Below are 17,185 nucleotides of genomic sequence, written 5' to 3'. Positions count from 1 at the left end.
TGCAATAGTGATAGGCAGATCAGATATAGAGGACCAATTGGGGGTGTGTGGAAACCAATTTCCACATAATAGAAGTATATTATTTATTTTAACAGTTCAACATCAATTACATTCATAATTACAGATTACATCAAGTCAAAAAGAGGGAAGAATAGAAATAGGATATTCTCATCATTCTATAGTCTGCTTCATTCTTGTTCACAAAATCTTGTGGATATTTACATGCAAAGGGTGCAATCCTATGGATGTTTAGACAGAGAAAAGGTCCTACAACTCCCAGCATTCCTCAGCCAACCATGGGAGTTGTAGGACTTTTTTCTGTCTAAACATGCATAGGATTGTGCCTCAAGGTTTATAATGAATATTGACTGAAAAGCATCAACAAAACATAACAACAGCCTAAGCATCAAGTTGAGATCTTTTAGCTGAAACCAGAAGTTGGTTCTACTCCTATGACTCAAATAAACCAACTTCTAAATTGCTTTTTGGCTTAGCAACTTGAACATTAGGAAGGAGAGGACACCATAAAAAGGTTAAATTCTTACTATACTGCTTGGCAAAATAAAAAGAAAAAACAAACCACAGGAATATTTTTAAGTATGTTCTTGCACCCTGGTCATTCCAGAGGGAGGGAGCCACCACAGAGAAGGCCTATTGCTATATTACTGCCAGATGTGACTCTGCAAGTTGTGGGATGGACAACAAGGACTCCCTGAAGATTGTAGTTGTCACACCAGTCAATGTACGGGGAGACAATCTTTCAGGTAACCTACAAATTTTCTATGATAGCCCAAGAATTTCCAACATAACGTCAATCTAGATCACTATATTGCATTCAGAGGCTCAATGATCATTACTTGAAAACAGATGGCAGTACAAAGGCACAACAAAACCAATTATTGATCAGTGTGTTTACCAACATGGCTATTTTATATCCATTTATATGCCCATTAATAAAATGCACTATTAATATGCCTATTAATAAAATGTCCCATAAAGGCAACAAAACACAGCACTTTTATCAGGTGCCTGATGGACCACCCTACATGGCTTCTTTTAGATCAAAGTCACATAGGTTGTTCAGACGATCAGTCAAGCAATCAACGCAGCAAAACATATGTCGGTTGCATGACCAGAATTAGCCTACTCGTGTTGCACTGCGGGTTGCCATATCATTTGAACCTGGCACTCTACAACCCCTACTGCAAGCCATGGGCTGTAAAATGGGTGATGCACCTGCTGATTGTCCTAATCCGGTCACAGACTATGCAGGCCTACCAGACTGCTGGTGATGACACTTCTTTTTTTGTAGACAACTCTTTCCTATTTAAATTAAGAAAAGCAATTATGCAAGCCTATTTTCATCAAGGAATTAAAAAAGCATCTTGTGGTTTTAGAAACATATGCATTGAAACAACTTTCCCATGCTTTCACAATCCCAATGTATGTGCCTAAAATAATAAAATGACCTTTTTGAAATAATGTGAGCTAAGTGTTAATTATATAACTATTATTCCCCTTATTTCCAATCTCAACTTGTACTGTAACCAAAAAAAAGAAATTAACAACCTATTAAGAGAAATCTGCTATAGTATTGTTAAGCCCAATCATGCACATGTTTACTCATAAACAAGCTTCACTGTGATCAACGAAACTTACTCCCCAAAAATTATGCCTAGGATTGCAGCCTAAGCATGTGGGGCCTTGCTGCCACACTACAACACTTGTGAAACCCACTTTTAACTCATTAAGGGCACAATCCTATCCAGAGAGTCATCAGCCTCCGAACTCTGAGGCTGATAAATATCCAGTGCAGGGCAGGGGGAGATGGTCACCTCCAACCTCCAGCTGCCCTGCATTTCTGCCAGACAGGTGATTTCACCCATGTAGCAGAAGAAACTCAGAGGAGGAGGAGAGAAGGAAGCTGAAGTGGCCATAGGATGTCATATGGCCACCATCCTAGTCTCCTCCCCTCCCTGCCTCCAAGAACGCTCCCTTTCCCCGCATCGCCATGCTCCATTTTCCAGGTACGTAGAGGTAGCCAGCCTGTTTTTCTCTGCGCCAGATCCAAGGGGGTGGGTAGAGTGGTTCTGCGAGGTTGGAGCCAGGAAACAAAACTACTTATGCCCCTTCCCCCCCTCCCGATGCTTTCTGAGGGGCATAGGATCACTCCCTAAGGGTGCAAACCTATGCATATTTATACAGAAAAAAAAGTCCTACTGGCTGGCTGGGGAATGCTGAGAGTTGTAGGACTTTTTTCTGTCTAGACATGCACAAGATTGCGCCTTAAAATTGCAATTAAGGATTGCACATTAAGATTCATTCGATATTGATTGAATGGTTGAATCTAAAACTATACGTTTATTTTAATGTTATAATATAGGGCTTTAATGTGTCAGTGCAGTAACTTTATAGTCAGGATTTACAGTAGGGGCAACAGTTCATAGTCCTAGGGGCCAGAATCAAGATTTTAGAAACCATATCCGGATTTTTAGGCAATAATTGGGAGAGGGGAGGCACCAGCATCACGTTTTAATGTATCTAATGGAATACCTATTGCCTTACAGTGTTGCTTCCTTTTTAGGATGTCTCCCACATCATTCCATCTCTTTTTTTCTCCGTAAAATCCTAGAAACTAGCAATATCAAAGTTCCACGCTCAAATAGCAGAAAATTAATTTGGATTGCATAACTCTGATCAAGAATTTTCTAGTATACCTTTAAGGTTTACATTTGTTACAGTGTTCTCTTTCATGGTCAATTGGTTTCACTGTTTACAAGTCCCCCTCTATTGCCATATACCTGCCAAATGAAGGTAACACTTCATGCAAGTGATGAAACAATACAGGAAGTTATAAAAAGCCTACCTTCATTTTTACTGATCAACCAGCATAGCTTGAGAAACAGAGGAAATATAATTTTTATCCAAAATCACAAATATCTAGTCTCAAATAAGAACTGTTACATAAAAGAACAATTCTTTGTTAGTAATATATTTAGAAATAATGCATCTGATATCAACTTTCATTTCTGCCAATGTATTTTTTGCAATGTAAAAATGCAATAAATGAAATAACGATTCAAAACAACATAAGCATCCTTTTTGAAGAGAGCCCTGCTCTGATAAGGGTAGGCGATTGTATAGTAAGTGCAAACTCTTTTTTTCCCTTTAGCCAAAAAGATAAAAGCGATTAAGCTGGAATTATTTCCCAATGACCTATATAATTTTGTCAGCTTGCCAGTTACTATTAGTGCAGCCCATCTAACTTCGGTGCGGGGCTGTAGTGGTAACAGCCTAAACCTAACCTTTTTCTAGGATGCAATAGGGGGGTCGATGCAATCGATCTGAAAACAGAACAACAATTCTGAGCAGCGAAGTCAATGGGCCCTACTTAGCCTATTGCTGCCTCCATAACTAAGGAAACAGCTTCCTTGTTCGCTCCTCCCACAGCATCATCAGCCATTCCCAAACCGGAGCGGATTAAGTTTGTTACCTTGGCAGAGAGACCGGTTTTGTTTGGGCAGAGTTACAGAGAGAGAGGGAGGGAGGGAGAGAGGAAGGCAAGACAAGACGCTGCTCTGAGTCATCTAATGTCCCTTACAAACCCAGGCAAGAAGCACCCAACCCGTCTTTCCTTTGACGTCTGCGAATTACAATGCTTTGTGTTCACGCCTTTGTAGCCAAGGCACACTGACAATTAACAGGGGGAAGAGGGAGGAGAGAAGGAAAGGAGGGAACATTAGGCAAAATCCAACCGTTCCTGCTTAAGCAACAAGTGTGGTTGCAGAAATACTTTTAGGCACAAAAGGGGGGGGGGGTCGGACGGAGGAGAGTCCGATTTAACTAACCTCTCGCGCCTCCTTGCGCACAAGGGAGAGGCGGGGACACGGGAGCTGTTTGGGTCCCCTCGAAAGCTTCGCAGCTAACTTGATCTCCGATGTTGAATAGCCCCGTACCGAAACCTCCGGGAGGATCAAGAAACACAAGGAAGCCCGACACCCGACTCCGCTCCTAGGCCCCAGAGTGCTGATCCCAGGTCAGAACAACGTCACCACCACCACCACCCAGGTCGCAACCGCCTTCCCCGTATGGCAAACCACTTCTAACACGCGAGTCTTCTCATCCCCTGGAAAGGAAAATTACTCCCGTAGAAACACGTGGGCGTTTGGAGCAGCAGCTACAAGCTTAGCTATGAAGGGCTTAAAGCGAATACCTGGCAGCCTGAAGCGACTCCACTGCCCCACCGAGATACGCCGGTGGTGCTGCCGCCTCTCCTTCCCCCTCGCCCCCGGTCGTCGGATAGTTTCGCGGGGGTAACAATCCTCGAGCGTCGGGAGAGCAGAAAGTTTTCGACGCGCGACAGGCGGCGAGGCGGGAACGGCCCCCAGCGGGTCCCTGGGTTGACTCAGTCCCGCGCAATCCTCTGGACGCCGCTGCGCTGCCTTTGGGGAGAGGAGAAAGAGGCGGGGGAAGGGCTGCGAACCACAGAGGCGGCAGCAGGTAAATCCCTCCCTGCGCTGGAGGAGCAGCAGCAGCCGGCTCTAAGAAATAATCCTCCTAACGCTCGAGGGGAGGGGAGGCAGTTCTGCGGAGTTCCTCCTTTCTTTCTCGGCTTTAACTCCAGAAGGAGTTAAACAACCACTCGGCGGGGTGCGTGGCACAATGGGGTGGGGAGACAGCTTGTGTAACAAGAAGAACAGAGCGTGTGACTTCTGGACGCTACAAATTATCCTATACTCGCTTGCTTGGAACTAAAATCCCTTTGGACTAAGTAGGACTTACTTCTGAGTAAACACGGGGCGGCTGTGATTTGGTTTTCCTCAATACAAACCACTCTTCTACCCAGGCCAGATTTACACCAAGCAGGATACGACACTTTGAAAACAGCTTGAAAACTGTGTGGAGTGTGTCCTGGACCCCAACAGTTGTCACTATTGTTATAAACTGTTTTAAAGTAGTAGTGTAGATCCTGCCACAGAGTAGAATCCAACTAAAGTCCTACTGAAACCCATTACTTACTGAAGTCCCATTCATTTCAATGGATGTACTCTAGGACTTTAGTTGGATTCTGTCCCAAGGCGCTAAGGAGTTCCATCTGATTGCCATTTTTACTGTGGAACTACACTAGTCCCTTAAGGCCTCTGCAATCCCCCATTCAGACAGTTCATTCTATTAAGCCTTTACAATGTGAATGTATTTATAATTTTAAGTAACTCACTGCTGTTCGACCTGAACACATTTCTGCTGTGTGTAATTTGCTACTCCCCATGAGTAGTTTTGTTCCCACTTCAATTCCACGATGAATGAGAACAAAATCACTACCATAATAGACAAGCAAGAACAATGGAGGATTCTTCACAGCTTTCCTTACTTGCCAGTCAGACTGGAAGCTTTTATCAGATTGGCCAGGACAGACAAAGTATCAAAGGAAACCATTACTATTCACTGATTTGCACATTTTCACATTTATGTTTAACTAGAAGGGCTACAAGCTGGCTTTCATTGCTACCTAAGGAAAAGTTTACCCTGCCCTTTACTCATCTATACCTACCACTTCTGCTACCTTTGTCTTTATCATCCATAGTAAATAAGCAACACCCACCAGTTAAAAACCTAGTTCAGAAAACGAGGCATGTTTACAACCAAAGCCTGCCTGAATAAAACTGCTTTCTGTCAGGAAGCTCGTAAAGACTATTATTATTATTTATTACATTTAAATACTGCCCCATAGCTGAAGATAGAGCTAGTTTTGGATCCCTTGGCCTGGGAGCAGCCAAGGAGAAGCCCCCCTTTCACATCCCTGCCAAATCCCAGGGATGTGGCATTCCTGGGTTTTGATGAAAGCAGGTGCAAAGGACAAGTGGTGGACATGAGGCAGTGCACTCACTTGCTGCTACAGTGCTAGGAGCCTGTATTAATTCTTGTTTTGTTTCTTTCATATTCCAAAGTTAATTATTGCATTCTTCAACAATCATAGAATTGTAGAGTTGGAAGGGACCTATAAGGCCATCAAGTCCAATCTTATGACTTCTCACTCTGCAGACTTGTTTTTAGGTTGTGAGCCTTGTGGGGTTGTTGTTGTTGTTTTGTTTCTATTCAGCTCTGATTGTATATTAGGCATTTTGTAAATGATGATGATGAATGAATAATAGTGGTCTTGCTCTGCTGATATTAAGATAATAGTAAAATGTCCATATTGTAGATTCTCTTTAATATTTTACCCTGGCAACCCTATCCTTTCGAGACACCCTTTCCGCCTTCACTCTTATGGCAGACACACTGTTTCTTATTAGGCAGGAATTACGGCAAGTTTACTTATTTTGTTTTGCGGGATTCTGATGTGATAAACTGCCTCTTATGAAAGCAGTAATAGGTGTTAAGCTCTCAGCTCACACATTCCAGCTGAATGATTCCATCGTGCCTGGGTCCAGCTCCAGCTGAGAGCCCCCTCCCTCCTGCTACCAACTGTCTCTGCAGAGGCCACCAGTGAGGGAGGAAGCAGCAGCCAGGCACCTCTCCATCGTGCCTGGGTCCAGTTCCAGCTGAGAGCCCCCTCCCTCCTGCTACCAACTGACACTGAAGAGGCCACCAGTGAGGGAGGAAGTAGCAGCCAGACACCTCTCCATCGTGCCTGGGTCCAGCTCCAGCTGAGAGCCCCCTCCCTCCTGCTGCCAACTGTCAACTAACTGCTGAACTTTACAACTAAGATTGTAGTGCCTGAATTTCCTTTCCTTTCCTCCCTCCTCCTTTCCCTCCCAATCCTCTTTCCTTTTGTGTCATGTCTTTTAGATTGTAAGCCTGTGGGCAGGGGCTGTCAAGAAATACTTTTGTAAGCCGCCGTGAGAGCCTTTTTTGGCTGAATGGCGGTATAAAAATGCTTAAATAAATAAATAAACAAATAAATAAGGATTCCCATGACATAGTAAGATATGATCTGGCCATACATTGAAACAACATGCTTCTGCTTTTGTACACCAGCTTGGCTAGCAGATATTAGCAACTGATAATGGTTTTGTCCATGCCAATACAATCCTCACCTACTGATTGCTATAGCTCCTATGCTGTCAAAAGCTCAACAGCCAGATTTCTTTTTTTCTGCTAGATTGGCAACCCTATTTTGAATATGAGTAGACACTACACAGCTAAGTCTTCACAAAACCAAACGAGGTTTTTTTAAATGCACAACTTCAGCCTGAGATCATAAATGAAATATAATCTTTCCTACTTTAAGATTGAACCATTCCTTGTTCTTTCAAGTGTCTAAGAATTATACATTTATATTCCAGTAACTATCACTCTGTCAACAATATTGCTAGTTTCTCAAATATACTACTCTTGTGAAGTTGTTATCTTTGAAGCTCAGGCCTCTTCCTGCTAGCAACAAACTATACAGCTACCTGCACTCCCCAACCCCCTCTGGTGGGAAAAGCAAGTGGAGGAGGTGATTTTAGCCGCTAGGAAAAAAGATTAAGCACCAGAATCTCCCACTACTCCTTCACTCAAACTTGTAGCTTTCCAAGTGTGCAATTAGAAAGAAAGTTGGAGGCTTTGTTACACATATCTGAGTTTAATGTGTATTTTGCCCCAAAGTTGATATTGAACTTAACTGAACTGAAATAGAAGTAAAGTTTACCTTTGGGAAAGTTTCAGTCTATTTATCCATAACTGAAAACAAAGTTAAATAGCTATTTTAAAAAAGAAAAGGAAGCTGACATTTTCAGGAAGTTTCATAATGTCACAGATTCCATGCCAACCACTAAATTCCACATGCTTTGTGTACATTTTGTATCATTAGATAAAATTGCCTTGTTTTATTTTTTAAAATCTTGACATTCCAGGGATATCACATTGTCATTTTGATGATTCCAGCAGTGACTGCAATTAACAACTTATAGAATGCCAGACGCAGCAAGACAAGGGTGAGAAAAATGGCAGCAAAGTGACTTTGTCTAGTAACCCTGCAGGTCATGTATGCAAGGTCAGATCTAGCAATATCAATCTAATCAAAACTGCAGATATTCTGTAGCATGAGTATAGGTGAATGCAAATATAATTTTGCATGCATATGCCAGTCCCGAGGTGATCTCCCAAGATGTCATCAAATCAGTGCCCAGATGACTGGGGATTTCTCAATGTTGCTACCCAACCCAATTCATCCTTCTGAAATAATAATAATAATAATAATAATAATAATAATAATAATAATAATAATTTCTTACCCACATCCCAGTCCCATTGTTGGTCACCTGGGAATCCTTCAGGTTTTTTGTGTTTTGTGTTGTTTCAATGAAAGACTTTTTAAAAACAGGATGAAACCCCTGAGTTTCAAACACTAGGTGTGCTAGTTCATTTCCATCATGCTGCTGAAACCACTAAAAGCCTGGCTACTGGAGACAGGTTCCTTTTTCTGAAATCGCTATAGTGCCGGTTCATTAGATTAATTCCAATAATGACTACTAGTCCTATACCATACTGGGACCACAACCACCTTGGCCTTCTGTTCTACCCACCATTGGTAGGAGTCCACCCACTTTTGGGAGCGTGACAAACCCTGGAGTTTCATTGCTGTCAGACAAGCCCAGATAGAAATACTAAGAGGTACGATATGCCATTGTTCTGTCACACCTCCACCATTTTTTGCCCAGTCTAATCAGAGCCTGGGCACGGGTTCTTACCTTGCCACAGGGAGAGAACCACTGTAAACCCATTCTTCCTTTGCTTGCTGACACTCAAGTGTTTCAATACACCCCAAACCTGAGTTTCAGGAATCATAGAATAGTAGCGTTGGAAGGGGCCTATAAGGCCATCAAATCCAACCCCCAGCTCAATGCAGGAATCCACCTTAAAGCATACCTGACAGATGGCTGTCCAGCTGCCTCTTGAATGCCTCTAGTGTGGGAGGGGCCACGACCTCCCTAGGTAATTGGTTCCATTGTCGTACTGCTCTAACAGGCAGGAAGTGTGAGAAAAATATATTGCACAGCCCCTGTATTTGTTAAGGATATAGAACAGCGTTCCCTATCCTGCTGTCCCAGCTTTCCTGACCATGGGACATACTGACTTGCAATGATGGAAGTTGTAGTCCAACACCTTTGGAGGGCACCAGGTTGGGGAAGGGCTGCTCTAAACAAAAAAAAGAGAAGTAGGTGGCCCTAAGTTGTTCATCATCAGTTTTCCACAATCCCACAGTCACCTCTGCATATCCTATTCTCTATCCTGTCCTCATGGTTTATATCTGCTTTGGGAGAATGAGAATTTCACTGGCACTTTCTGCCTCCTTAGGGAGGATGTGGCGCTATAGGCCTGTGAGCCTTAACTCCCAATTTCCCTGCTTTTTGGAGTTTGGTTGAAAACTGTAGAGCCTTTAACGTTGTTTTGTAAACCGTAGGTTTTTTGTTTATTGAATTCAGCTTGTGATCTACAACAATTCCAAGATATTTCTTGCTTGTAGTATTGCTGAGCCAAGTATCCCCCATCTTCTAACTGTGCATTTGGTTTCTTTTTCCTAGGGGTAGAACTTGGCATTTATCCCTATTAAATTTCATCCTGTTTTCAGCCCAGCACTCCAGCCTATCAAAATCACTTTGAAGTTTGCTCCTGTCTTCCAAAGTATTAGCTATCCCACCCAATTTTGTGTCATCTGCAGATTTGATAAGCATTCCCTGCACCTCTTCATCCAAGTCATTAATAAAAATGTTGAAGAGCACTTGGCCCAGGACTGAGCCCTGGGATACCCCACTAGTTACCTCCCCCCAGTTTGAGAAGGTACTGTTGATTAGCACTCTTTGAGTACAATTCTGTAGCCAACTGTGGATCCACCTAGTAGTTGTGCCATCTAACCCACTTTTAGCTAGCTTGCTGATCAGAATGTCATGTTGCACTTTGTCAAAAAGCTTTGCTGAAGTCAAGATATATTATGTCCACAGCATTCCCACAGTCTACAAGGGAGGTTACCCAATCAAAGAATAAGATCAGATTAGTCTGGCAATCACTGTATTGTTTTCAAGGTGCATACAGATCTGTTCCAAAAATTTCCCAGGTATTGATGTCAGACTAACGGGTCTATAGTGCCTCCTTTTTGGATAGGGACAACATTAGCCCTCCTCCAGCCGCCTGGCACTTTACCTCTCTTCCATGATTTTTTAAAGATAATAGACAGAGGTTCTGAGAGTTCTTCTGCCAGCTCCTTTATTGCTCTAGGATAATCACCTCTTAAAATGATCACCTCCATGGCTGCAAACTGTCAAGGGAGTCTGCAGTGCCTGCCTTACCACCAAGCAGCTTGCTAATGGTGCCCTAGGATTAAAAGGTGACCTTCCAGTCACTCAGCCAGATCCCTTCCCCCTGCAGTGTTTAGAGAAACAAAGCCAAGTTTTCAGGAGACGAAATGTCTCTATGTTTCTGAAACATGTCATAGATTAAGCCTTATTCTGGAACAGTTTCAGTTCTGTTGGCTTCGGAGGAAAGTTCTCTTTTCCTCAAGAACCAATAGAAGTGGCCCAATTCTGCTCATGTTTCATTTGAATCTGATACACATCCCTAGTCCTTAGTAGTTAGAAATTGACACAATATGTAATATAATTGTACAGGAGTTCTTCATGTTGCTTACTTTTTATTCTCATAATCTGCCTAACATACGGCTTCTAATGTCACCACTGACTTCTCCTGGTTTGCTTCAAGTAGACATCCTTAGAATTTGTGCATGTTCATTTCAATAAACTAGAGCTCTGGCATCTTTTGCTTTTAGGATTGTGTAATAGTAACAACAATAAATGGCTAGTTAGGTTTGCAGACCAACAGGTTAACAGCCAGCTTGTGTTTATCTTATAATTTGTTCCCTTTTTTCTCAGTTCTTTTGACTTTAAAAACAAACAAATATGTAAAACAGTTTTCCAGCAAATCTTTGGACACCCTATTCCTATCTCTATGACTACAGTAGAAGTCCTAAAATAGCATCCACATGGGATGGGAGATTAAAATACAGTAATTTTTCAACTGATTTTATAAATTTAGCATGCTTCTTCAATGTTTAAGCCAATGCATACATAATTAGGTAGATGTTATATTATTATTATTTATTGCATTTTTATACCGCCCAATAGCTGAAACTCCCTTGCTATCTTACACATAGGCACAGCTACCCTAGAACAAGTTAAGCGGTAGTAAGCACAAGCCAGAGAAAGTTATGTGTTTAAGTATCACTGAAGCAAAAGAGACTTGCAGCCTGTCCTGTGAACATTTACCTACAATTTAGGTTGATTAGTTTTGAGTAAACACCATTGACAGAGCTGGTATTACTTCTAAGGATCTTGCAACACAGTCGCAAAACTTAATCATACTTTGAAATAAGGAGTCTGAGAAAAACCTATCCCTGAACCCTGTTTTAACTTTTTTTTCTTGTGAAGTTTCTTTTTCTTCTTTTCTGTCATCTACCTTTGATATGAAAGACTGACTTAAGGAAAGCCCACTAGATTTAAGGAGAGCTTATTTATATTTGTTTGTGGGAAAATTGTTCAATAGAAAATGTTTGGGGCGGGGAATACAGTAAGAGCACAATCTTAAGGGATTAATGCTTGATGAACTGAGGGCTCTGATCATGGAGTCCTCTGTCTATCCAAAGACAGGCAGGCAGGACAGGAGGAGGACAGAGGCTTTTACAGCCTCGTGTTCCTCAATTTAAACGTTTACATCTAGATAGGCCTCTCAGCAAAGCTGGCTGACTTACTGTATAGTGGGCAAAGATGTAATGGAAAGGGTCTTGGATTGAGCAGATCCAGGCAACCCCTCCTCCCCCCGCCCACTGGAATCTTGCCTTTTCACCCTTCCTGACCTCTACCAAGGAAGCCACAGTGGTGCTTTCCACAGCAGCTGCACTCAGATCCCCACCCCTGAGATCGTATCTAGGAACTGGAAGGTGCAAGGGGATTATCATATAGAAGATTGGTATAAAGAAATATGGGATATTGCAATTAACGATAAATTAACATGTAATATCAAAGTTAGAAGAGGAATGATAAAAATGAATGATTTTGAGGGAATATGGAAACAGTTTCTAGAATTTGTACTATCAAAGGGGAGAGGGAAAACACCTCCAGAGGAAGCAATGAGATTTTGGAAACATGAATAAGATCCCGTGGTTGGGGGGAGCACTTTTATGTTAAGTATGATTATGTTAAGAGAATTAAGTTGGAATATATGTTATCAATGTTTATTTTATATTATTGTGTATTATGTAGTATTGTTTTATTTTGTATTGATGTATTGTTTGAAGTATTAAATTTAAAAAAAAATAAAAAACAAAACAAAACCCTGAGATCGTAGCTGTGTCTACAGCCTCAGTTGGGTAGAATCTGCACCATCCTATGTCTCCTCAGATGCAGGCCACGTTTGGACATCCCGGTAGCCCATGATGGGTTAATAAGCTACGCACAGTAGCTTGAAATACTCTATGATCCCCCAACACACGAACAGGCTAATAAGCTACTGTGAGTAGCTTGTTAAGTTACTGTGTGTAATTTGACTCATCTCTTACTCCCTGTCCTACTGCAGCCCTCCTGCCCAAGCAGTGGCGCTGTTTCACCTCTAAAGCGTTGGAGACTTGCAGTCGGGAGGCATCCGATCCAACATCAAGGCACACGCAACTACTCACCAAGGAGCAAAAATCCCGAGTGCACCAAAAAGGGGTGATGTCTATAAAACCAGTTTGAGAAGACATAGGGTTGCTCTGCCCATGTACATTGAAATACAAACAAATAAATAAATAAAAAATCGGGTACAAAAACAAAAATACTAAAGTGCAGCACTTTAATACTCAATAGTCAAATTATAATCGGGGAACTCTCAATTGCCTGGGCAATAATGATGGTGCTGCAAAGAAGTAGGAACATTGCCACTTCCCTTCACCAGGTGTCACCCTTGTCGAGAACCATTTTAAGCAGCACCATAATGCCCAAGCACTGCATCTCCATTTCCGCTGCACCTCTTTTTGCTGTGTCTCCTAGCTCAGCATATTAGTAATTGGAGAAGTGGTAGCAGGAAATGGCTGTATGGGGAAATGCCCTTCACAATTCCCTCACACCTCAGTAACCCCTTAGATAGCAGCAAGAAAGAGACAAAGTAAGACCAGCAGTTTTACAGTTGTTTCCTTGAATGTGAGATCATGCAAATCACAAAGGCAAACCAGCAAGTTTTTTAACCTACCCAGTATGGTAGTACAATTGTCTAGAGGAGGGGAGGAGGTCAAAGCAGCAGCCACAGTGCTAGTGGTAAAAGCTACCATTTTGCTGAGGGTGTAAGGAGGCTGCCACTGGAGAACCACAATTTCAGCAGTGATTTTGGTGGCATATCAGTGTCGTGCGGGGGAACGACACACAGAGTGTTTCACAAAAGGCTATCAAAGGTCACATACAGGCTGTGTATTAGCCACCTCTGTTCCACACCCATGTGTATCTCTGGATAACATTTCATGTACTTGATGAAAAGGGTCTAATACCCAAAAATGTATGACATAATAAATTAATTAGCCTTTTAAGGTGCCACAAGCTGCATGTTGAACTTCAAAAGTTATTGTTGGTTCCAGAGCTAGAAACAAGGGGTAAATTGTAATGAAAATTTACTTTTTTGGTTATTCATTATATAATAGTAATAATAATAATAATAACAACCCACCTTTTTCCCAGTACTAGGACTCAGTAATGGGAAAAAGATCTTATAATGCTTCAGATCATGTAAAAGCTTTATTTGTGTTAAACATGTATTTGCTGGAATTGGAATTTTAATCCAAACAGCAAGTAACTACTATGTGGTATGGTGTGGTATAATTGTCGACTTCCAAAGACAAAGGAGTTTCCCAAACTAAATACTCTTATCATCAAACAGAAGGAACATATAACAAATATGGTGCATAACTGTCTGTACACCTTTTTGAACTGTAGAAATTTGGAACTCTACTGGCAACATTAAACAACTATGTAAATATGGTATCAACAATGATTTTCTGAAGTTTTTTCATCAGCAGATCAGCTGCTGGTTACATTAACTATGGCTCAGAACTGATTTACAATAAACTTATTAACATAAACAAAACTGTAAATATGTCTTGATGATTAAAGGTACAGCAATTGTCTCAGCTGGTCACTGTAGGCAGTATCCCTGGTAGTGATCTGGTCTACAGGATACGAAAATGGTTTAATCTACCTACAACAACTGTCATATTATGCCAAGCATCTGAGGGTGCCATTTTTGCATGGCGTCCACAAGCACCCAGCAGGCCATAATTACCTGTGTTGTGTGAACCCAGGCAGCAGGGGTTGTTTGAGGGTTAGACAATCCTCAACCCTAAAACGAGCCAGCTGGATGCACAAAATATGGCAAGCCAGGCGCACACAGACACCATGCAAAAATGCCACCCAGCAAAATGCCACAGACCATGTGGTAAATTAAGACAGTGGCTTGCAAATCAAGTTGTTGTGTTTGTCAGGAAAGGACTATTTGGTAATAGAATATTCCACTTACAAATTGAAATATAAGTTATTTTTCTCATTTGCCTAAAAGGCTGTCAAGAGCAAAGAAAACGAGAGAGAGAGAGAGAGAGAGAGAGAGAGACCGGCAGATGACAAAGGAAAGCAACAATTAGAGTAATCCAAAATCATCCTAGTGCAATTTCACATAAGGTCAATGAGACAAAGCTAAAGGTCAACAGAAATGTGTCTTTATGGCAAAAATACCAGCTGAATTGCTTTGTGGATCATTGTGAATTAAAGCTATTAGTGCAGAACTACTCTGGAGATTATCACCATTCATATTTAAGCAAAGCAGAATCTGTATCTTCTCTCCTCCAGTATTTCATCACAGGCCCACAGTCACATTTTTAACAACACAAAATCAATTAGATACGCAGAACTGCTAGCTACTCCACTTGGTTATAATAAATAACTGCACCATCTGATATCAATTATACATTCACACAGTGGCAAACAGCACTATCATAGCTTCAGGACTATAGCTAGATAACTTCTTTTTTGCTATCATAATACAACAGGACATACTTTTATTATATAATCTGGGACTCATTTTTTACTTTGTATTAGAGTAACACTGTTAACACATTTATCATTAATCACTTTCTAGACTGGAAGCTGTGTTAGTTCATTGCAGCAAAAGTTATATCGCACTAACAAATTTACTATGACATGGGTTTCATGAACTAGTCCATTTCACCAGATGCATAAAGTCTTATCCTTTGTATATCCTGCAGCTATCCACATCATTTGGGGGGTGAGTAAGCAGTGAGGTCAGAAGGAAATGAAATGCAGACAATACAGACGGCAACTGTCACATTGCTAACAATGGCCATTTATAAAACACTCCTTGGCAATGACACAGACATCCTGGCATTGGTAAGTTAAGTAACATACATTTTGACACTGTTCAGGTGACACACTTAGCCATGGTGGTTAAGCATTTTGAGCTAAACATTTTGGCTAGCATGTCATGTGAACCATGTCTTAAGAGTGTTGTGTGAACTATTCCTAACCACGGTGGCTACATAACCACAGTTTAAACACAGTTAAACCACACTAACCATTTGCTGCAAAAGATTTAGTGGGCTAATCATGGCTTAGTGTGTTGTCTGAACAAGCTCGGTGTGTTTAAAAAATAACAATAATCTATCCTGATTAAAGCAGCAGGAGAAGAACAAAACCTCTTGATGAGTTTTCAGCATTTTCATGCTGTTGTCTCCTTTTGAAGTTCCTAAACAAAACTATGGCTATTTTAAGGTCATTTACAGAAAGTTCCGGGAGGCTGAAAACATTCCCCACTGTTTTTGAATGTTGCCATTTCTGATGTCAGGTTTGTGTTCGTTTATTATTTTGCATAGGGATTGGCTAGTTTTCCTGTGCAAAAGGACATTGCTGGTAGATGATGGCATATATTACAAGAGGAAATGAGCAGGTGAATTGAACCCCTAATGTTGTGGATGACCTGATTAGGTCCTGTAATAGCATTGCAGAGTAGATTATGGGGACAGAGTTGCTGCCTGCATTTGTTGCAGAGTCTGGTCTCTGTAGTTGTATCTTTGTTATGTGCCCTATTGTTGTTTGTAAGTAGCTGTTTTAGGGTGGGAGGCTGTAAAAAAAAGTACAGGCCTACTGTCCAAGGCTTGTGAGGGGAACATGTCAGTCTCCCCAGACACTCTTTAACTGACCTTACCATTGTCGCAGTCTGTGCTTTCTGCATTTCATTTCCCTCTGGCCTCAAGATTTACTACACACAAACACACCTCCAGTCCAGGGCAACGCTTCCTGAATCTGATGAAGTGGACTTTTAGTCCATGAAAGCTTATGCCATAATAAAGTTATTAATTAATTTATTATTTATTTATTACATATTTATACTGCCCAACAGCCAAGGTTCTCTGGACAGTTCACAATTAAAACCACAATATATAAAGGTCAGAATTTAAAACTTTGTATATTCTGACCTTAATCATTAAGGTTATGCGAGATTCTTTGTAGAATTAATCCTGTATTACTACCGGGGGGGGGGGGCAGAATCAGATATCAAAATGTAGTTGAAAAATTCTGTTCAGCATTTCTTAAAGTTATTGTCAAAGTAATGACTTCTCAAATCCTGTTTTGCAGCAAGAAATTGAATTGTTTTCCTTGAAACAAAATCAAATGACCTTTTACTGTGTAACATTAGTGAAGAAGTTACCAGCCCCACCTTGTTGAAGTCTACTAAAGTCAACTCTATTCTTCCTCCACCCCCTTCCTGACAACACTACCTACCTATCTATATTATCTTGGAATATACAGACCAGAATCCTCAAAGCAGGAGTGGGGAGGGGGGTGAGGTTCTTGAGGAAATATGACTTCGAGGAAAGCGGAAGTAAACAACGTGCACATGGCCCATTCAGTGGGCCTTCGTAGCATGCTTCTCCAGCACAGCAGGAGACAGCTTCAAGTTCCTTCTCTACAAATAATTCAGACTTACTAGGGTCTTTTTTTTCACAGGAAGAAGGCTAGAAGGGGCATGAGACGCACAGAAGGCAAACAACATCGTGAATAGGACCCGCAAAAATCCGTGAGAGCCCAGTAACAAGCGTGCAATAAATAAAACTCATCTGATGATGCTCTTAGGCTCCAATCCTATAGCCACTTGCCTGGAAATAATTCCCACTGAA

The sequence above is a fragment of the Elgaria multicarinata genome, chromosome 10, assembly GCF_023053635.1.
Source record: "Elgaria multicarinata webbii isolate HBS135686 ecotype San Diego chromosome 10, rElgMul1.1.pri, whole genome shotgun sequence".
Taxonomy (NCBI): Eukaryota; Metazoa; Chordata; class Lepidosauria; order Squamata; family Anguidae; genus Elgaria; species Elgaria multicarinata.
The sequence above is the reverse complement of the archived record's forward strand: the minus strand, read 5'-3'. Positions refer to the sequence as shown.